This window comes from Pelmatolapia mariae, linkage group LG9 (assembly GCF_036321145.2).
Source record: "Pelmatolapia mariae isolate MD_Pm_ZW linkage group LG9, Pm_UMD_F_2, whole genome shotgun sequence".
Classification (NCBI taxonomy): Eukaryota; Metazoa; Chordata; class Actinopteri; order Cichliformes; family Cichlidae; genus Pelmatolapia; species Pelmatolapia mariae.
Window position 1 is genome coordinate 12,027,467 of NC_086235.1, and position 22,830 is coordinate 12,050,296.

Sequence of the window (22,830 nt, forward strand, 5' to 3'; positions counted from 1 at the left end):
AATAATTAAACTTCTTGTGTGCAAATGTTTTACTGTGCAAATCCATGCTTAAAGTGCAATGCTAAATAAAGTGCTTGATAAGGTGCTTTTAATAAAGTGAAAGGTGTGCTCTAAAGTGCTATACAGATAATATAATATAAATAAATGTAGTAAGGGAGTCCTCTTCCTTACACTTAGACTCTTTTTATGTTATAACTTTATTATAACTTTCATTTTCTCTGTAGCAGGCAACACAAGCAAGAGTTGCCCATGGGGTTGGTTGTTTGTGACGCTGCTCTCTGATGATAGTAAACAGTAACAACAACATGTAAATGACAATCTGTAAAGTTGTGTGTTGCACCATCAACTATGCATCACAACTATGGTGTACTCTTCTAAATAGGTTTTCATAAAAACAAAAAATATCCTCCAGAGAATATAACAAAATAAATACTGCATGGTTTACAATAGCTAATATACTCAGCTCAACAACCTTTTCAGATATTCATTTATTTATACTTTTGTCTTTGTGTATATATCTTTCTGTAGGGGAAGAATATGAATCATTTGTCTTATTCAGTGTGTAACATGTAGCACGAGTCCAATTATCTATAATTTTGACATTTAATAATGTTCAATAATGGTTCAGTGATTTTTTTTATTTTATTTGATTGTTCTTCTGGATACAGACTAATTTTCTTCTTTTTCACACATAATCCCCCAAATATTTTAATCTCTCTGCAAGCATACAGTACACATTGTTCCTATACGCATTTCTACATGTCTAGAATGTATGGTATGTATATCTGGTATGTGTGTGTCTGTCTCTGCACATCCTCTCAGGCTATGACTGGCAAATAAAGGCACAAAACAGAAATAGAAAATGAAATCTTGACTTGGAGGAGCGGGACAGGTGGAACTAATAACTTTAACGACAGCTCTGTTCCATTTAAGTGTCCGACTAAGCCGCTGCAATGAGCCATACAAGACAAAACTAATTTGGTAGCAGCCTTCACTAATGTTATCAATTTTCTGCTCTAACATGTCAGAATGTCTGCTGTGAAATGTTGTGATAAAGTGTCTTCTTAGATTGCGACTGACAGCAAGAGCCTGGATGCATGACGGCCTTTACACACGTTTTACAAGCCAAATTCTAAAATAAAGCCTCGTGGTTTTAAAGGGTGTAAATCTATTTGTGGAGACAGAAAGTTTGCTTTACTCACTTCCGCCCACATCATTTGGCAGCAGAGCCTCAACATCATGTGTGTACCATAGCCTGCAATCATGACAGCGCCCACTTGGATTTCTTTTCTTTTTTTCTTTTGGTGCCTGCTGGAAATAGCAATATGTATAGACAGAAAAGTGAACATACACGAATGTTAACCTATTTAGTTTAGTCATTTAATTAAGCAGCGAAACTCAGATTTCTCAATTAATGTAAAACAGAACAAGCTAAATTTAGCTATGGGTTATTACTGAAGCAAGAAAAATAGATATGATGGTAAAAATACCATCATACTGACTTTAGTTTTATTCCTATATTAAAGTATTCAATACCTTTTTTATTGGATTTTCATAAAAAAATATTTCTAAAGATTCAGGTGAGATTTTCTGCAAAAGACCAAAGGATGTGATGCTTCTGTTTGTTTTGTCTAACAGCAGCTAACAGTAGCTTGGAAACTGAGTCATAAAAGTCAACAAACAACAGCTCCCAACACATGAACTGCAGCACAAACTATACATAAGGACACAAAAGCAAGCAAGCTAAGGTCAGAAAGTTTACTTCTACATTTAGATAAGATATATGAGGAAATTTGTCCATGTCTGCAGAGAAGCTAATGTCGGCTAAAACTAGCATGTTTTTCCACCATCGTCTTCTTGATGTCCTAAAAGCAGATGTTCTCCCCTTTGGAAACTTGCTTGATTAAAATTTAGAAAATGGACTTAATTCAGGTAACATCTAATAAAACTTTAAGTCACTCAGCCCATAAACTTGTTAGAAAAGTATCTCCTAAGGTCCGGTTATCAGTGCATTCTGTTATTATTGCAGGCTTATGATTGGCCAGCAGTTCACCACCTGTTCTTTCAGTTTAAAAACTACTGCCTCAGGTCCCAGTCCCCAGGTTTCATGAGCACTTTTTTAATGGAAACAGGAAAGTAAACCTTTGTTGGTAAAAATTAATATTAAAGTCATGAGGTAGCTCTCCTTTGCTTGTTCTCTCTTAAAACATTCCTCACTGCGTTTCACCATTCAACATTCTTTAACTTGGGTTTGGGTGTTTTGTCTTTAGGATGAACCATTTTTTTTCTGAGGGGTTGCTGGGTTTCAGATTTGGGTTCCATGCATTGCTAACATTATCAATACCTAAATCCTACCTGAGTGGATATAGCTAGATTGCTAGCTTGCCATTACTTTATTTTTACTAACATGATCCATGATGCTAACATATTCATTTGATAAATAAGTTAGTATAATTTTACACATCACATACATCGTGTGGCAGCTTTAAACAGAGTGATGGGTCTTCCAGCCCGAAGATTGGTGGATCAGTCCTCAACTCTTCCAGTCTGCATGCTAAAATATATATAAGTGTGTGTGTGTGCATGTGCATGCATGTGTGAATGTTAGATGAAAGATAAAAGTGCTGTATGAATGAGTGTGTGACTGAGCGAAAGCACTTTGAGTGCTCACCTAAGTAGAAATGTGCTATATTTGCTATTTACATCTCATCATTGTCTGGTTAATGCAAGCTAGCATACTACAAATGTAAGACTAGAGTTCACTCGAGGGCCACAGGCATCATTAATGGTTTCCTGAGGTCACACGGAGCTCCTTTTTAATATGCACGTTAACTCCACATGGTTTTAACAGCTTGCATATTTGCAAGTATATAATAACTTCTGAAACCTACAGGGGATCTTCCAGAGTGGGCTTAGTGCAAACACATGAGATTCATGTCTCACAAACACACACACACACACACACACACACACACACACACACACACACACACACACACACACACCTCAGTTAATGGGAAGGAGGACTCAGCCAGCTGGTGGAGCCCACACTCACACCATACACACACAAACACAGACACCTAATCCCCCGTTCGATTTGTCACCCCTCCAAATCCTATTCATCCAACTTCCTATTCACTGCTGTAGAGCCACTACAGCGGAGTGTCTCCATCAGCCTCTCATCTTTGTTCTACGTCTCAATAGTTTGAGCCTCGCAGCCAGTGTGATATACCGAGAAGCTGAACACATTCCCTGCACTGGAAAAAAATAAAAATGCCAGGCTGAGTCATCTCATCGGATGTCGAGCTTCAAAGATATTGTTTTCCAAAAATACTTTCACTTGAAAGAAATATTTATTTTGATAAACTGTCTCATGTTTACTACTGAGCATTTGATGGTATCAGGACTGCTCTCTCTGCGTTTTAATAATCCAAGAAATGTAAAGCGAATGAAGTGATTAAAAAAACAAAAAGATGTGATTTTTGTGGGAGGTTGTGTTTTCACAAGTAACTTTTACTTAAATACTTTATTTACAGAGGATTTAAAGAGATTTTGGGTGCCAACAGTGTCAGTGAAGGTGAAAATCACAAGTTAATAAAGGACAGTATTCTATAAATATAAATAGTCTTTTTAACAGTGGCTATAAGAAGTGTATACAGGGCATAAGCATACACACGGTGTTGTGCTGCACAAAAACAAAAATAATGATATCATACATAACTTGAACTTCTGTTGTTCAGCATAAACAAAAAGAGTAATTTTAGCAAAGGCAGCAGCTCTGCCGCTTAAAATGTAGCCGCTTCCAATCTAAGCGCCGTCTTCACAAACTACTTAACACTAATCTTAGGCCACCGTATGTGCACTGAGACAGTCTCGGCCTGGAGGCTAATCATATGCTGGTACACACTGTTGGGGGTACTGACCAATAGCAGGGCTGCACAGAAACTGAAAATGAACTCTGGTGACCTCATATTATCACACCAGGTCACCCAATAAATGCCTTAATAGGTGTGATTAGAGGCCCAGGCTTAAAGACAGACACACAGGGAAACACAAAGCACTAATAAACCTCATTCACATTTTCATTAGCTGTTGCTTAAACAAATCCAGTGTGGATGTCCTTTGAGAGCTACGGTGCTGTGAAAAAAAGTGTTTGCCTATTTATTTATTTTTGTACATTTTTCACACTTACATGTTTTAAATCTTCAAGCAAATGTTAACACTAGACAGAGATAACCGGATTGATTACAAAGTGTAGCTTTTAACCCTTTAGAGCCGAGCGTAGCGCCCCCGCTACAATTTGCGTATCTATTTTTAAATCCCTGTATCACTGCAACCACGTAAGCTAGCGCAATAATTTTTTTTGCATATGAAACCGGAGAAGTTGTACTTACATCTTATGCCATCAGCTTGTCCTAGGTCACGGTTTTCTTCCACATATAGCTTTGCAAAAACTGCATAAAAAGCGCTTGCAGCAACAAAAACATAATATTCCAGAAACACGCTTTGCCGATCCGATCAGCTGTTCATAACACTTCCTACGTTGGAATAGACGTCAGCGCGAACTTTCGCATGTCCGCCATTACCTGCCCGAAACCGGAAGTGACGTCATTTTCGCGGAAATGTAGTTTTTTTTACTGTCAGGGCCTCAGAGCCTATACTGGTGTTTTTAAAAGTTATCTTTGACTTTATGACTTTCTGTGTCGTTTCTGGGATGCTTAGAACTCAAATTGCACTGCTGGAAATAGTTTATTTTGATGCATATGCTGCTTTTTTGCAAATTTGCACTATAATATTTATTTTCGTTTTTCCTGCAGTATATAAAAATTGGTGTATTTCAAAAGTAAAACTATGAAGACACTTCAAATAAATTTCCTGTGGTGGGAAACTAGTTTGTGCAACTTTTTTGTATTTACAGTTTTGAGGGATAAGCCTCTTAAATTTCTCTAACTAGAAATATATGTTAAAAAAACAAAAACGATTTTCAATTTTTTTGTAGTTTATTGCACTTTTTTGCAATTTATGTAATTACTATGCACTTAATGCATACATATTATTAAAATTTGGGCTGTAATGGTTGTATTGATGTATATCAACTTGAAATGCTCCCAAAATTGGCACTACAGCATGTAAAAATATAATATAAGCTCTGGCGGACTTGGTTCTATGGTAGGTCTTAAAGGGTTAAATGATAATTTCAGTTAAGGGTAAACTTTTTATCCTGTGTGAAAAAGGAATTGCCCGCTAAACTAACAATTGGTTGTATGATCTTGTCAGCAAGAACTGCAACTGGCAAGAGTCTTTTCAATCACTGTGGAAGAATTTTGGCCCATTCTTCTCTTGAGAAATATTTAAATTCAGCCAAATTGGATGGTTTTGAGCATGAGCGGCCTGTTTAAGATTGTGCCAAAGCATTTTAGTCCTTAAAATCTTCTTTTTTTTTCATCTTTTTTTAGAGCTTTTCAGATGTGGACTTGTTGGAGTGTTTCGAATCATTGTTGGATCACTCCTGCCGGGTATGAACTAATGACCGGACATTCTCCTTCAAGATTTTCTGCAGAATTCATTCATGGTTCAGTCACTTATGACAATTCGTCCAAGTCCTGAAACAGCAAAGCAGCCTTAGGCCATCACACTACCACCGCCATGGTTGACTGTTGCTATCACAGTCTTTTTATGAAATGCTGTGTTAGCGTTACACCAGATATACCAGGACACAAACCTCCCAAAATCACTTTTGCCTCATCAGTCCAGAGAATCTTGGGTATCAATTTTTGCCAAATGTGAGACGAACCATTGTGTTCTTTTTGGTCAGCAACGGTTCTTGCCCTTGTACTCTCCCATCTACTCCATTTTTTTCCAGTCTCTCTCTCTTTTTATTGTATTTATTTTTTACTGTTGAACTGTGAACACTGACCTTAAATGAGGAAAGTGAGGCCTGCAGTTCTGGAGATGTTGTTCTGGGTTCTTTTGTGACCTCCTTGATGACGTGGTCTTGGGGTCATTTTGGTAGGCCACTCACTCCTGGGAAGGTTCACCACGCTTCCAAGTTTTCTCCATTTGTTCGTAATGTCTCTCACCGTGGTTCACTGGAGTCTCAATGCCTTACAAGAGGCTTTGTAACCCTTTCCAGACTAATAGACGTCAGTGACATCGTTTCTCAGCTGTTTCTTTAGATCATGCCTTGACATTTTGCTTTTTAAAATCTTTTAGTCTGTTTCACTTTGTCAAACACTTTCTATTCAAGTGGTTTCATGATTCATTAGGTCTAGCAGTACTCAGGACTGGGTGTAGCAAGTGAAACTGAACTCAACTTTCTAACAAATGAGGTTAATGTCAGTTCATTCATGATTTAACATGGGGGTCAGTTACAATTTCAGACAGAACCAAGTAAGTTTCATACCTTTTTTCCCCTAATAAGTCAAATAATTATTTGAATCCTGTATTTATTCTGGTTATCTGTCTAATATGAAACTTTGTTTGATATTAAACGTGTGCAAAATATGTATTTAAGAAGAGAGAGAGAGCGAGAGAGAAGAAAAAAATCTCAAAGAGGGCAAATAGTTTTTCACAGAGCTTTTCTGTTGAAGTCAAAACAGTAATCAGTGATTAAAACAAAACAACTGTCCTTAAAACCTTTAGTAACCATTTTTTAAATCCACATTTAAAAAAAACCCAACAAACAAAAACAGGATTTAAATTTTTCTTTTTTCTTAAAAAAACATCCCCACTCCTTTTGTTGATTTCAGAAGTACCAACTGGAGATATCACAGATTTGCAGCTCCACCATGTGGATAAAATTAGCATTACACTTTAAGTGTTAAATATCAACATCAAGGCTATACGATGTTGTTTAAAAATATATTTTAAAAATATTCCAGAAGGCACTAACAGACCAGATAGTGCCATAGAGTGAATGTATATATGACTAAATATAAAGCCTGTGTCTCACACAGAAGCTATATAACATTTCAGTAACAACACATAGTCCTGAATTAGGTCAAAAGTGGTTTTCATCTTTTAAAACCAAAGAACAGGTCTGAACAAAGTGGTACAGTAGGAGAAAACATGTTCAGTTAAAAAACATGTTGCATCACCTCTCCACAGAGGCCATTTTCACTCTGTAGATGAGCAGCAGTCAGAAATCTGACACTTATCTAATGTGCGGGAAACTCTGACCACCATATAGCAGACTATATATAAACTCGTAAAACTCTGAATTTGCTGAACTAAACCTGTGGTGTTGAACCTGCAATGACTCTTTTCCCCTCTTTGTTTGCCATTTTAATACATTTTAAATGTACAGTGTAAGCAACACTATGGTATTCATACCCTTTATGTATGCAGTTTATTTGCCCATCTGTTGTATAGCGCAAGTGTAGCATTCAGTCTTTTTTTTACTTCTGCTTTTGGTGTGTGCCAGATCAGAATGTGGCTGATTTAAAAACTCCGCTCTGTAGATCAGACAGCTGATTGGCAGGTATACCTGAAAAGCATCTGCCTGCTGTACTGATGGGTAACAACATGACAAGACACTGAATTCTGTGGCTTTATGTTAGCAAACTGTCAGTTAAAAATATTAATTATAGCTACCTTAATTTTTGCATTCTGGTATTATTATTTGTATTTTTTAGACTCTGTTAGAGTAGCTTTGCTTGATTCACAGCTCTAAATTTTTATTTATCTATTTTTTGGCCTTGTGCGGCCCTTCAGCTCACCAACTGTACTTTACTTCCTCTCCCTTTAAGCCAACCTTGTTCTTTTTGGCCGACTCCCTTAAAACAGAAGGTTTGAAGAGAAGATGTGTTGGGCTTTTATGCTCACCATCAAATCTCTGTGGTGCAATTGGGAGCTTATTCTGCTTATCCAATTCAGGGTCACGGGGGCGCCTATCCCAGCTGTCTTAGGACGAGAGGTGGGGTACACCCCGGACAGGTTGCCAGTCTGTTGCAGAGCTAACACACAGAGACAGACAACCAGTCACACTTAAGTTGCCCATAGGTGACAGTGTAGAATTATCAGTTAACCTAACCCCACTAGCTGCATGTCTTTGGACTGTGGGAGGAAGCCGGAGTACTTTCATTGACCAATACTAAGAACGATAAGAAATTCCAAGGAACTCAGTGGAGATCAAATTAGGAAGAACTTTTGTCTCATTTCTAAAAAATGGCAGATTCCAAAATCTAAGAACGCTGTGCCAGTAAAGTATGTTGGTAGTAGTGTTATGCTTTGGAGCTGTTTAGCTGCCAGTGGTACTGATTCATTGGACAAAATCAATGGAATAATAATAAAGAAGGACTGCCTCCTCCTTCAACTTCACCCGAAATCAAAAGCTAAATAGTTAAAACTTGGACACAACTTGCTGTTCCAACAGAACAATGATCCTAAACACACATCATAACTAGCTTTAGAATTGATAAATAAGGCTAACATTAAGCTTCCCAAAGACCTGACCTCAACGCTAAACTTTTATAATATCACTGTTCCAATTCACAGCAGACCAAAATGACACTTACATGAAATGTCTCGGTTCTCCTGATGGACATTGCTCCACTGCTTCTGGCTGTGTTTTCTTGCCCAGTGCTGAGTTTTGTGTTCCTTTGCATTAGTTTAGGCTATAAATGCTGTATGCTGTGTGGCATTGGTTAACGCTACCTACTTGCCCCTAAATAAAGTAAAAATAAAATATCTTCATCGTTCACTGTGATCTAACTAATCTGAGAATCAAAGCTTTTGTAAATTGAATTCACTTATTGGTTCATTGTTTTTCTTAAAGATGTAAAGTTGCTGTCCAGTAATATATCTTTGCATGTCTGGCAAGTGTTAAACTAAACCAGAAATGTGTTTAGTGTGTCTCATTGAATAGTTCTGCTCCCACATGCATCATGTGTGCAGAAGTGGGTGTGTTTGCAGCCAGTAGAGGGAGGTGGAGTTTCATATTTAGACACAAGAATAACATGCCCCAACGCTGATACAGAAGTTTAGATCGAATGTGTATGTTGGGACATTTTAAATGAAATCTTTCCAGCATCAAGATACAGAAACGTCCTCTGCTGTTAACCACAACATCTACAAAAGGACATTTCTTCTCCCTGTGGAGAACCAGTTTGTCCCCTACTGTTGGTGTTTAACACCCAACTTTGTCTGTTGGCTTCCATTACCCATCAAACAATTTAAAGTTTAGAGAAGACCTCACATAGTTGGAAGATGTATTAACAGCACCAACATAAGGTGATATGTTTGTGCATCATTTACTGTGGGCCAATACCTGTGTATTAATAGGTTATTTTCATTTGGCACCCTTGATCTCTTCATTTCCCAGATCTTTATTTTCTCCTTCATTAATTTTCCATCTTTTCTCATTCTCTTGATTTCTGTGCTTTGACTAGCAAATGGTCGACTTTCATCTCATTTATCTTTTCTTTTTTTAACCTAAGGCTCATTTTTAATGTCCCTTTCCTGCTTCTCCTCCTTTACTTGCTTTTTGTTTCCACTTTCACTCTTGGTCTTTTCCCTTCCTTTCACCATCACTTACTTTTCAATTCATTGACTGCTTGCCATCAATTCTTCTGCCTTACTCTTGGACCCATATTCTTCTCCCTTCCTCACTTTTTTCATCAGATATTGAATCTGACTCATCAATACAAGCACACTGCGAGTTTCTGTCTTTATTTCCTGCCTTTACTCCTTTTTGAGATGTCTCTTCCATGGTGCTGCCAAAGCTGTTCCTCACCTTCCTCTCATTCTCTCCAGCTTGTGACTCATCCTCCACTGTCCTGTGTTATTTTTTCCCCTCGGTGTGCATTGGTGTTGATGCTGGTAGAAATTTATTAGCACGGAATGTGCGAATAGCTGATGTCGTGCAGATAAATCCAGATGCTCCAACTCACAGCTTGTGAACAGAATTAGCACACAGGACAGAAAATTACAGCACTTTGTTCAGGATTAATGGTTTATGCTGTAAAATTTTTAAATAATGAGCAATGGCTGTGTTCACTTAGTGATGCCCAAACACTGCACAGCATTGCAAACTGGTGTTTAATTGCATTATTTTAAAGCTCAGAGTAAAGACAAACCTCCCTTTTTGTTTCTCTGCCGTAATTTTTCTGGAAGCATTCCTCAGAGATTTTGGTCCACATTGACATGTTAGCGTCACATCTGCTGCAGATCTGTTGGCTTCACATCCCCAGATCTTCCACCAATCTCCAAAGGTGCTCTGCTGATCTGAGATCTTGTCATGCTCAAGAAACCAGCTTGAAATGATTTGAGCTTTGTGACATGGTGCATTAAGAAGCCATCAGACGCTGATGGATATGAACATGATCAGAAGCCATACTCAGGTAGGCTGTGGTGCTTAAGCAATACACCATTACACCACCACCAACCTGAACCATTGATACAAGGCAGGATGGATGGTGCATTTATATTATTTATACCAAATTATGACCCTACCATCTAAATATTACAGCAGCAAATGAGACTCATTAGACCAGACAATGTTTTCCAGTCTTCTATTGTTTAACTTTAGTAAATCTGTATGAATTGTAGCCTCAGTTTCCTTATCTTTGCTGACAGGAGTGGCACCTTGTGGTCTTCTGCTGTACCCCATCTGCTTCAGTGTTTGACATCTTGTGTGTTCAGAGATGCTCTTCTGCATACTAACAAGCGTTTGTTTGACTTACTTTTGCCTACCCATCAGCTCAAAGCAGTCTGGTCACTTCTCCTCTGAGGTCTCAAGAAGACATTTTTGTGCAGACAACTGTCTCTCACTGGATTATTCTGTTTTTCAGACCAGTTTCTGTAAACACTAGAGATGGTCGTGTGGGGAAAATCCCAGTAGATCAGCAGTTTCTGAAATATTCAGACCGTCAGGTACCAACAACCATGCCACATTCAAAGTCACTTAACTTGGATTTCTTCCTTATTTTGGTGCATGGTTTGAACTTCAGCAGGTTGTCTAGACCAGCGGTCCCCCACCCCCGGGCCTCGGACGGGTACCGGTCCGTGAGTCGTTTGGTACCGGGCTGCGAGACTTGAGGCTCAGGTGTGAAATGTATGGTTTTCAGAGTTTTTTATCGGTTTTCAGCGTTATTTTGTTATCGTTTTTATCGTTAACTCGGTTTTCCTGGGTCTTTTCACGTGTGTTATGAATAAATCTTCTTTTTTCCGGTACCGGTACTAGTTTTATTTTGTTGTATTTATCCGCGACACCTTAAAGGCCAGTCCGTGAAAATATTGTCGGGCATAAACCAGTCCGTGGCGCAAAAAAGGTTGGGGACCGCTGGTCTAGACCATGATTACTGACATGCCAAAATGAACTGAGGTGCTGTCATGTGATTGGCTGATTAGATATCTGGATTAACTAGCAGTTGAATAGCTGTACCTTATAAATTCTTGTATTTGTTGCATTTTAAATATATTTCTAGTTTGTGTGGCTCAGCCAGGCCTTTTTTTATTAAAGCCTTTTGATTTGACTGGAACTTTATGGAAAATAAAGGTATATAATATTTAAAAAATAAGAAGTTCTGCCAAAATTAACAGGTGAATCAAATGTATGATATTTAAATTTGAACTTCACACTATGTTGCTTTGGCCTGAATGGTTGAATCTCAAAATTATAATGAATTTAATATGAGAAAATGATAGTTTTTTGTTTTTTTTGTATACAATAGCTATCCTACCCTTCCTGAATGAGTGGGACCAAACAATAAAAAATGAACCTTTAGCACTTTACTTTGTATCTATTCTTATTCTATTTTTGACTTCTCATGTCTCGTTTCTGTTTGCAATCCAACCCTCTTCATCCATTTGCAAGTGCCTTTGTGTCATCTTCAAACAGCCAGGGCATCAAATGTAACTGCTAAGTGTTTGCAGAGCATTGAAAGCCACCCAAGAATATAGACTCTTTCCCTTTCTGGCAGCAAACTCTTAGTCTGGTTTCATTTAAGCTACCAGCTTGAAATGGACTACTTCACCATAGCAACAAAGATATGGACTCATTTCAACAGACACTTGTCTGTAAGCACACTTAAGTGTAAGGAATGTACTGTTTTGTATAGATTAAATTTAGAACTTTAACTATTTATCTATGGGGAACGTTCTTGTATGCTCTATTTTGCCAGGTATTTTTCAAGGGAAACATCTTTGGGTGCACAGCTTCACCTAGAGTGGCTCCAGGTGAAGAGTGTTGTTCACCTTCAGGAAGTTAAATTTAAAAAAACACAATCTTCAGCAAAGAAATGCTGTTGTCCTGGTTGCATGTTATCAATAACAATGCAAAAAGAAAGAAAAAAGAAAATCAGTGAGTACAGTGAACTAAGCATGTCTTTCATCTGCATCATGCAGCATGGCCAGCTGTGACTCCCACATGAGCTTTTGCTATGAGCTTTTGCTGCGAGCTTGTTCCTCTGGCGGAGGCTCTTATCATGTGGCTTGGAGATCTGCTGTGGTCTGGCTCACATTTTCCACAAATACACAACGGCACAGAGAGAATCGACAGCACAGTGACAACATGCTGTGAGGTCCTTACTGTTACTGCAGATGGCTGATGTTGGAGGTCTCCTGAGCGGGACAGTAAATTTCGAGCATGTTCCTATTTACTGTTATTTCAGTATTCAGTTATGCATGACTTATTCTGCATTTCTAAGCAGATAATCTTTATTTCTGGCGTGCGTTGGCTGTCAGTTTTACACCCTTTGCGTGGCTACTTAGAGCATGTGCTGGCACGGTGTGATGCTCGGGCCTGGATTAATAAATGCTGTCATGTTCATTTCGTTTCACTATGATTTATATAGCGCCAGTTCCAAGCAACCATCTTCTCAATCTCTTATGAGGAGCACTTGGTGAGAATGGGGAGGAAGAACTCCCTTTTAACAGAAAGAATCATTAGTGAGGGCACGCCATCTTCCACGTGAAAAGTGAAGATAAATAATAGAAACACAAAGATATGGACTTGATTTCAGTAAAAGCTGCTGTGCAGTAGCTTTGCAGTAGCTTTGCAGTCTCTGCATTTTTGTCCTACTAGTTTGCTGGTTTGGCTACGCTGGTCCACCAATTAGGTCCAGATTGAAATATCATAGAGCCAAATAAAATTTGTAGCCTGCATTCAAGTTACTTTGCTTGATTTGAAGTGTGTGGATTTGATTTAACGTCCACTTTTATTGGGAAAAATTGTAATGATTTTATTTAACTCCTGACTTTTGCTCAAAGTCTAATACTAGGTCAATTTTTCAGTTATGATTATCTTAAAAATGAGTGATTTAATTTTGTGAATTAATAAGCTAATGATAGCATGCTAGCTATTAAATGTTATATTGCCCAACACCATCTTTTCTCTTCTGTCCAGGTAGCATTAAGCTCCAACAGCTGCTACCATGGTTACAGACTGCTAACTATGGTCATTCTCAAAGTTGCTTTAAAAACCGTTTTAAATGAAAAAGCATATTTTGTTTTATGTTCCTTTTACTGTTTAAAAAAATACAAACCTCCCCAGAAGCTTTTAATCTCAGGCTGAACTGGTTTTGGCACTGGTGCAATAGAATATTAGAGACGTTATATAGGCCTGTTAAGTACAACCAAGCATCAATTTTAACAAAAAAGAATAAACAAAAAATTATATTTTACAACATAATAAAATAAACTCTGTATTTTTTAATAAAGTATACAAGACTTTGATCACATTGAAGTCTAAGATGACGAAAAGCCAGAAATCTTATCTTCTCCTTTGAGTACACAGTGTCTCAGGGTGCTAAAGGATGATAAAGTCTGCATTAGGCTGTTGCTTCTTGGAGTGTTAGCCAAAAGATCATGGTTTAAAAACTTTGGTTTAAGCTTATTACTAGCTGACTCATTCCCCTTTTAGCTGTTTTTAAACCTTCATTTATTACTTCATTAAGTCTGGGCACAAACAACTCCTACTCTCACTATTTCCATCGCCAAGTATGGGATGGCACCATCAGACATCGTATGCATGTCTGTGAGATGTCAGCAGTTTTAGAAATTTGTGGTTTTTGATCTTCTGTCTGGGATGAGAATAAGCTGTTTGCTGTCATTAATGTTTTTTGTTTGTTTTTCCTGTAGTTTGTGTTTCTTTTTGTTAATTCAAGTTGTAGACATGCATATGTGTGTTCCATTGCCCCTGCCCCCTTCCTAACCCACCTTGGTAGACTTTGGGACGCCATTTACGTGGCTTTTTCAGTCTTACTGACCACTCAAAGCGCTTCAGGCTGCAGGTCAAATTTAGCCATAAATTAATACAGCTCTTTATTCTGTGCACTTAAGGCACTCTATCTAACATGGGACATGAGACATGGGAGGGTCATCAGCTAATGCAGCTTACCTGGGGATGCTATAAAAAAACTGGCAAATGTCTCAACCTTCACAGCACATATGACGCACATTGATTTACTGCTCAAATTGCTGACATTGCTGACTTCCGTGCTTCATTTCTTTTCCATGTGCCTTATACTGGACCCCCATTAAACGGCTAAAATTTCAAAAAATATATTATACATAAGAAAATTCTTTGTCATTATTGACTGACTGGTTTGCTGCTTAGTTATCCTGCAAACTGCAGACCCCTGACTGTTCCTTCCTTACAGCTCTCCTTGCAGGAAACCGCTGATTCAGCTGGGTGGGGACGACAAAGCTACACTTGACAAACAGAGAAATACACAAGTACAAACACTAGAAAATTGCAGATAAAAAAAACTTGTTTGGCCAGTCACCAGTTTGGAAACAAATCATGTTTAATGAGTTATTTTCTCCATCACCCACTCACTTCTCAGGGGTCAAAGTTTATTTGTGGTGATTGGTATCATAGCAACATTGGAAAGCCCCCCTGTACACGGTTGTGTTATTTCCTGCAATTGGTTCAGCTTCACTCTCCTCTGGCAATCTATGTGAGAAGTGAAGAATTTCAAAAAATCCACTAACATGGAACTGACCATTCTCTTCCACTGACCTTATCTGACACATGCAGTCATGAGAGACTTTTTATTTTCATGCTCACTGAATATTAATAGTTTTCACACTCCACCCAAATAAACCAGCACAGACAGTTTTGCATGTAAAGCATTAGTATGATATACATTTTCCACAAGCCATTCTATATTATTTTACTATAATTCTTTATATTATTTTACTCCATATTACTATATTCCTTTGTTCACATTCATCTAAAGACAGGTGGTATAAACTGAGAATAGATCTACAAACATGTATGAGGTGTGGTCATTAAATGTCAAGACTAAGGCTTTTGTTCAGCTCCTTTTCCCTTCAGAATATTCCTCTTCTGCAACTAAACACCACTGCACTCCGATCTTCCCCTGATCAGAGTTGTGCAGTGGGTAATTTCCTTCTTTCCTTCATTTAAACTGAGTCCCCTTGAGTACAAAAAAGAAAGTTGGTTGGCTGTAGATCAGAATTTGAACAGGAGGGAGGCAACTCAAGTACTGCAATGCATCTCTCAGCCAAAAAACTACTTCACTGGGAGCTCTGTGCTGGTGCATTATCCTGAAAAAGGATGAAATCATTTCCCCCCCAGCTGTGGCCTCTTTCTTCTGGCCCTTTCTCTCAAAGTTATAGAACCTGTTTGTAGTGATTGGACAAAATTACTCTTTGAAGTTGCTGTTCACTCACCTAAAATACTGTTTGGTCAGCTCTGTCAGGGCCCAAACTGCATCATAACAGAGAGGAACCATACAAACAAAACTGGGTTGGAGTAGGATGCTCACAACGTCCTCTATTAATCTCTTAGACTCGGCCTTGTCAGGATATCATACATGCTGCAGAACATTCCACAATACAAAACGTGAAGAATGTGCTCTGATATATTAATTAAGACATGAATGATACGTCTCTTTTTATGTCCCTGAATGTGATTTTTAATTTTAGTCTCAGATGCACTGATTGGTATCCATCCACTCGTCTTGCACATTTTTACCTTTTATTTTTTATATTTTTAGAACTATATTATAAATTATATTTAGAAAAATTGGTTATGTTTAGAAAGACATGACAGTTTGGGTTAAAATAGAGACATTATGATTTTCTTTTTTTTTTTTTTTAAACCTGTTTTACTAATTGCCATGATGTCACATCCCTGCTTTGTCATGATATCATACATGCTGCAGAACTTCCTGTTTAAATACTTTAGTTCCAAAGTCACGCTGGTACCAAAAAGGGGAAAAATGTGTGTCTATTAACATAGACTATTATGATTATGATTGTTATTATTTCTATTAAATATAAAATTCTAAAAACGTTACATTTGATAATGTAACATGATATTATCTCAACTTTTGGTATAGTTATATAAATAATATACTTTTTATTCATTTATAATTTTACCAAATAAAAGTCTCTGTGTGGTTTTGTTATCTTGTATCCATAGAGCAACAAAGTCATAATGCCACCAGTTGGTAATGCTGCACTCATCTATTAACCAAACCCAATGTTAGTGTAATCTGTGTGTAAGGTAGCCTACCAGAGTTTCTTGCTCACCAATCAACCCACCAGCTCCCTTCTTGGCTTAAATAGGTCTCAAATTTGAGCCCCTCTCTCAGACAATACAGCCAAGTTGAAAAATGCCCAATTATCACCAATGAACATGCTTCGCACTTACTCCAGACTCCATAAGCGAATGGGAGTTGCCAAAACACAGTAAGTATGTGAAAAACTGAGACAAAATCACAAGAGGAAACAAATGTACATGTGAAAAGTGGAATGAAAAGTCTAGGACACAGATTAAAGGTTTGAGATTGGGTTATTATAGAGATGAGTTCCACCACATGAGATGTTCTGTGTGGTGGAAGACGTGTGGACGTGCTTGAATGATTGCTCATCTCTTTTAATTAGTGAGCGAGTTTAGCCTTCGCCAACAAATGTGCAAAGGTGACAGAGTGTTGCACAGTGCATGGTATTGGCCTTTTTCTTTTTAAATAACCACTGTTTCCATAATGACTGACAAGTTTAGTAGTGTCATAAGCTATCTCACACATAAAGTATATACAAAGGATAATACTTCTTCGAAAGAAAGACCTGCTATCATCAGAGTGAACCAAGCATAAATTACAAGCTCAACTTCCAATTTTAGCTTTTAAAAAATTCAGCCCCAAATTTCCCTTTGGTTGCTGCACAATTTTGTTTATTCCTTCCTTCCAAACCAGAAACTTACCCACAGCTGAAGTTTTCAGAGATTGTAAAAGTCTCCACATTTGTAAGTCACAACTAATTCAATTAGGTAGTTTAGTTAAATCAGCCAAAAAAAAAAAAAAAAAACATGCTGCAAAACCACTTTGCTGGTTGTTTCCCATAAAATAAACAAAATTAGAGCAATTTTTTAAAAAGTGACATTAAGGCATTTAGTTTAAACAGCATGAGTTCATAAAAACAGCAAATTACATTTACGCAAAATATATAAAAAACAGGATTTTCAGGTGCTACTGTTAAAATGAGGTGTAGAAGAAGAGAGAGGCAGTTCTCAGTTCTCCCAGTTTACTTGAGTTCATTATTGACTAATAAGACATTTACAGCCATTTATAATGTGGATTTGGCTGCAAGCTTACTATATATTACTGAGCCATTACATGTGTAACCCGAGAGGTGCTGTGGTTTATTTCAAGTTCACCACATGCCTCATGCTGTATGCCATTACAGCTTTGGAATAAAACCTTACACTCAGATAAGGCTGAACCTCTTGCCAGCAGTGATATCACGCATATTATGACATGGAAATAGTGTATAGAGTGTATTTAGTGTTTTTAGTCCCATGTTATTGATTTTTATGTCCCTTCATTTGGATGTTATTTCTATCCATAACGCTATAACTTAGAACCCAATGACTGGCCCAGTGAGGTTTTTCAATTAATAGTTGTAAAAACTTGTAAACAATATTAAGCTGGAATCAGTGTTTCTGAATGAGTCTCATCCTCTCCGAGCTGGAAAAGAAGAAATTAGACATTTGTTTCTCAGTTATATATTTCATATGTTGCTGGCATGACATCCACAGGAAGCAGCTTACTCATTGTACAGTCCGTGGGAGGGTTGTGTCACTTAATCTAAATACCATTGTTCTTACATCTTCTCCCCCGCAGAACAGGCCTGATTCCTGAAGCATATTAAGAAGGAACAGCTCAAACAAACTGTGAATCATATGTGAAAACCGTCAGGACAATGCTGGCAAGAGTCCATCTCTTCGTAGGCTTGATATGGTTTCGAAATGCCTCTCTCGGGAGCTGAAATGACCATTTTTGGTCAAAAAGGTGCAATGTTTATTTTGCCCTAAAGGCACGTTCAAAGCGATAACAACCAAATTCAAACCAGAGGACCTGTGGAAATCAATGCAGGAGCACAGGATGGGATGTAATGAAAAACTTCACAAGACTTGGCTTGTTGAGGTTGTTCCCCCTGTGAGAGGATGCAGGGTGAAGGAGGGGGAGAAGGTAAAAGAGAGCCAGAAAGAAAGAGGAGAAGGCACATGACAAAAAGTTTGATGCAGCTTTTTGAATCAAACTGTGATTGTTGTGGTCCCTGTGGTATCCATCAGATTCCTAATGCCATTTTCTCCCCCTGCCCTCCATGTTCTCTGTCTCTGTCATTATCTTTAATATTACTCTTCACGTCTAAGTGCTACTGCTTACAGTCTGAAACCTAGTTTTTCTCATTCATCTCATTATGATTTTACTTCCTGCCTTTGTTCTTTTCCCTCCTTTGTGATTCCTCAGTGTTTCATTACTTCCACTGGCCACTCATTCCCACTGATGTCTCATCACCAGTTACGACCGACATGTGTATATGAAGACCTGTCTTTCCCTTTTCTGTTTGTGCTCTGTGTGCCGTGTCAGCTTTGCCTGCCTATGTGTCTGCATTACCAGCACATTTACATCCTCACATCTTCAGTGGGTGCAGCTTTGCCAAAGCCACTATTATAAAGAGTCCTTTGGCGTTTGTGATGTTATGCATGAGTAAGAGTAATCAGTCATTTCTGATGCATCATTTGTCAGTAAGCAGGGTTACTGTTGTGTTAACCCAAACCAAAATCTTACCAATTTTTTGTTAACAGCTCTAACTCTAAACGCAACAGAGGAAAAAATTGAACCATGCAATGCAAGACTCTCGAGACTGGTGTATGAAAGACCTTGAAACTGCTGAACTTCCAAAAAAAAACAACCAAAACCCCACTGTAGAATCAGGTGACTGTAATAACTATTAATTAAACATGAATATTCTGTTACACATGAATTCAAATCTACTCTCTGTGTGGTCTTCGGTGACCCAGATGTTCTTGTAGTAATGCTTTCACAAGTTGTATAATAATAATAACTAAGCTGCCCACTGTGTTACATTGTATTAAGAGTTGGGTGAAGAGGAGCACGATGATGAGATGACACAGTAGTCTCCTTGATTTGACTGATTTTTGGCATTTTGAAGGAATTTTATTGCTGTCATAAAGGTCTCAGTACAGTTTCAGAAGCCTCCCCAGCTCCCAAGGAGCAACATTAAGAGGAAACACTAGTAGATCAGGATATTGGCCTTTGGGGCACAGAGGATGTTCCTGAGCCTGGCCTCTTTCTGTGGACCTAGGTGTTTTAAATGGAAGGCTTGTCTTCTCTTTTTGCAAAGCAGGCCTCGGGAAGGAAGCGTGGACCAGTGTTGTGCTGTGCTTCTGCAGTGCCTAAAATATCCACTTCTTTAAAGGTTCCTGATCTTCAAAAGTCAGAGTTCATAGTTAAGTATAAATGATGCACAACTTAAAATAAATATAAACTCCTTCTGTCATTTGTTCCATTTATATTTCCTACATTGTCAGTAATTTTGAGACCAAATCTTATTTAAAGGATTTATTTTTAAGCCACCTTGAAATTTAAACATATTGCAAAATTACACATGCTACATCTGGTTTAAAAACAAGAAAACAAAGGAAACAATCTTCTAGTGAGCCATTGAGCAAAGATTGGAATCCATTATTCGGCTTAAGCCAACCACCCGCATGACATGTAATTTGCATGTATAATAATGCTAACAAAAAGCAATGCAGAGCAGGAAAAAAGATCTTTCGCTGGCACAAAGGAGCCAACAGAGCAGAGCGCATTGAGCAACAAAAGGACTGGTGCTGCAAATATTTCATTCATGGTTGTTTTCCAGAGGTGTTCAGTGTACTGAGAAATGTGAATGTACCATCATGATTTACTCCCCCCCCCCCGAAACAAATTAGTTACATGTAGTTAAAATACTGAATGGCTAAATATCAAGGTGAAAAATGAGAGTCAGTTTGAAAAGACTGTGTGTTATCCAGGCTAAAGTGTCTGTGAAAGTTTAGTTGGGTACAGTGGTTGCTTAAGTAGAATGGTTGCTAAAATGTCACTGCTAATGCTGGATTCCATTTCAAATTAAAGCTGGAAATTTTGAGTTCCCAGTCAAGATTTTTAACTGGAACAAAAGGAGTTTTAACTGACCCTCAGGTCAGACCTGACTTTGCAATCCAAGATGGCAACAAGGGACATAAACGGTAGCAAAACTGCAGATTTCTGTATTACCACTGTTGTGTGACTCACAAAATAAGCTAAACACAAAGGCTATGTTTGGAAATGTGCTGCAGTGGAAGATTAGGACATGCTTTAAGAGCAAAAAAACAGGCACTGCATTAGACTTAAAGATTACTAGTAATGGCTTAATGGCTCTACCTTGCTAGGGAGCAAAACAAAGCCTGTTTTTTCATTTACTAGTACTCAGAAGCTATAGTCAACTCGGATATTATGTCACTCTCCAGCTCTGACATCTGAGTTAAAAGTGCATTAATCTGCAAAACTGTAGTTTTTCTAATGGCCACTTGAGGCTGATTCCAATAGCAGGTCTGTTCCTATTGACTCAAAGGTTAAAATATCCAACTTTAGAGTATTAAAAAAGCATGTTTAGAGGCTTGAACATTTTCTTTTCACCATTATGGTTCATTTTTTACCTTCATAATCACTTTATGGGTATTTTGTTTATTATTGTTTTTTTGTAACTGACTCTTATGGATAATGGAGTCAGAGCCATGGCATGATTTGAGTGACAGATGAAGGCAATTAGCATTTCACCCATTTCGACTTGGTCTGATCTTAACTGACTGAAGTTGCTGAACTGAACCTTGAAGTTGTGTTTTTCCATCTGTGCCTTCTGGATAATTATTTATAACTCATTATTGATAAATAATAAGTGATTTGAGTTTTGATTGAGGTTTTAGTCTATTTAGCCGTAACAAGCTTAAATTTGTGTCTGTGGATTGCACCAGTACAGTATATGGATACAGTTTGGTATATGGCTCCAAAAGAACAGTATCAAAGTAGCCATAATGCTAACAAAAAGGTGTAGTTCAAAACCAGTAGATGACATCAAGGTGATGTGGTATCCATCTTTTACACTGCCTATATGTTTAGCATGTATGCCACCTTGATTTAAGAATGTCACCGGGTTCGTCAGCAACACATTTCACTCTAGATCATAAATGTAAATCTAGATAGCTCAAACAGAAAGAAATGTCTGTTTATTCATCCACGAGATGTTAATACATTTTACAGGATAAATGAAAACTCTGACATGCATGTTTGAGCTGCTGCACAAGTCATGAACTAGCTGTTGAGGTTTGTTTGCTTTAAACCAAAGTCGACTAACAGAGAGAACAAATGACTAAGCTTAAATATACCTGTAGTTATGCTAACATTGCTAAAAATGATACAGATCTATCATATCATTATATTCTGACTCAGTTTCATAATTAGGCAGTGAATGTTGGTCAGGTACTTTGATTTCATCTACAGACTTGATTTTTTTACTCCCCCACATTCACTGGACGTATAGTCAGACATTTAAAATCCAGATGATGGAACTCGAGTAGAGTAACAGCAGTGGGTGATCCCCTGTTGATGTCATTAATCGCTGTAGAAGACGTCAGTTTATGTCTGGTGGAGTAAAAAGCACCCACATGTCATCTGAGCCGGGAGCAAGCCCCCGCAGGTTTCTTGGCACGCTTGACTTCAGTGCATAATATTGACAATGTGTGACTTTCAGTGTGTTTGTTTTAGTATGTTTTACGTTCTTTGGATTACAGTTAGCAGCTAGCAAGTGACAGCTATGTACTTCCTGTTTGGGAGTTCACATGTTGATCTCAGTGACAGCAGAATATAATATGTGTATATATTACCTTTCCAAAGTTAAAAAAAATAAAAGACAAGAGACAAAGACGGATTCTAATAGTTCACTTTAAGAGTAAAGTGGTTTTTAGCTGCATCACAGTTCACGGAGCAACCATGTCAATAATCACACAAGGTATTTTCAAGCCAGTCAATACCAGTTTTATGTATATCTAATAAATATGAGCCAGAAAGAATCTACCTCAGCTTCGCTTGGCAGAAAAAAAAAATTATTTTCTTTCTTGTTTAATTCATTCAAAAACTCAAAGGTAAAAATGACCAGATTGGTTTTCACAAACCTTTGGGGTACTGGGTCAGATTATCCAGCTAGCCAGGCTACAATACCTCCTATGAAGCAAAACTTTACTGATCAGACACCAAATGTTGGGGAGCAATCAACAGCTGGACACATTATTTAACCAAGCAGCAGCCACATGGATTGATGACAGCCATATGCTAAAGCCTGCTGTTCCTCCAACTTTAGGCTGGATTCAAATGCAAGTCATTCTCCACACACTCCCATGATCATGCCCATCTTTATAAGAGAAATAAACATATTTACATATTACTTGGATTTTATATCCAACTTCCCCCTTCATGACATCTATAAAGGGAGTTAACTGCAGATAATTTATTTGAATTTCACTAGCAGACCACA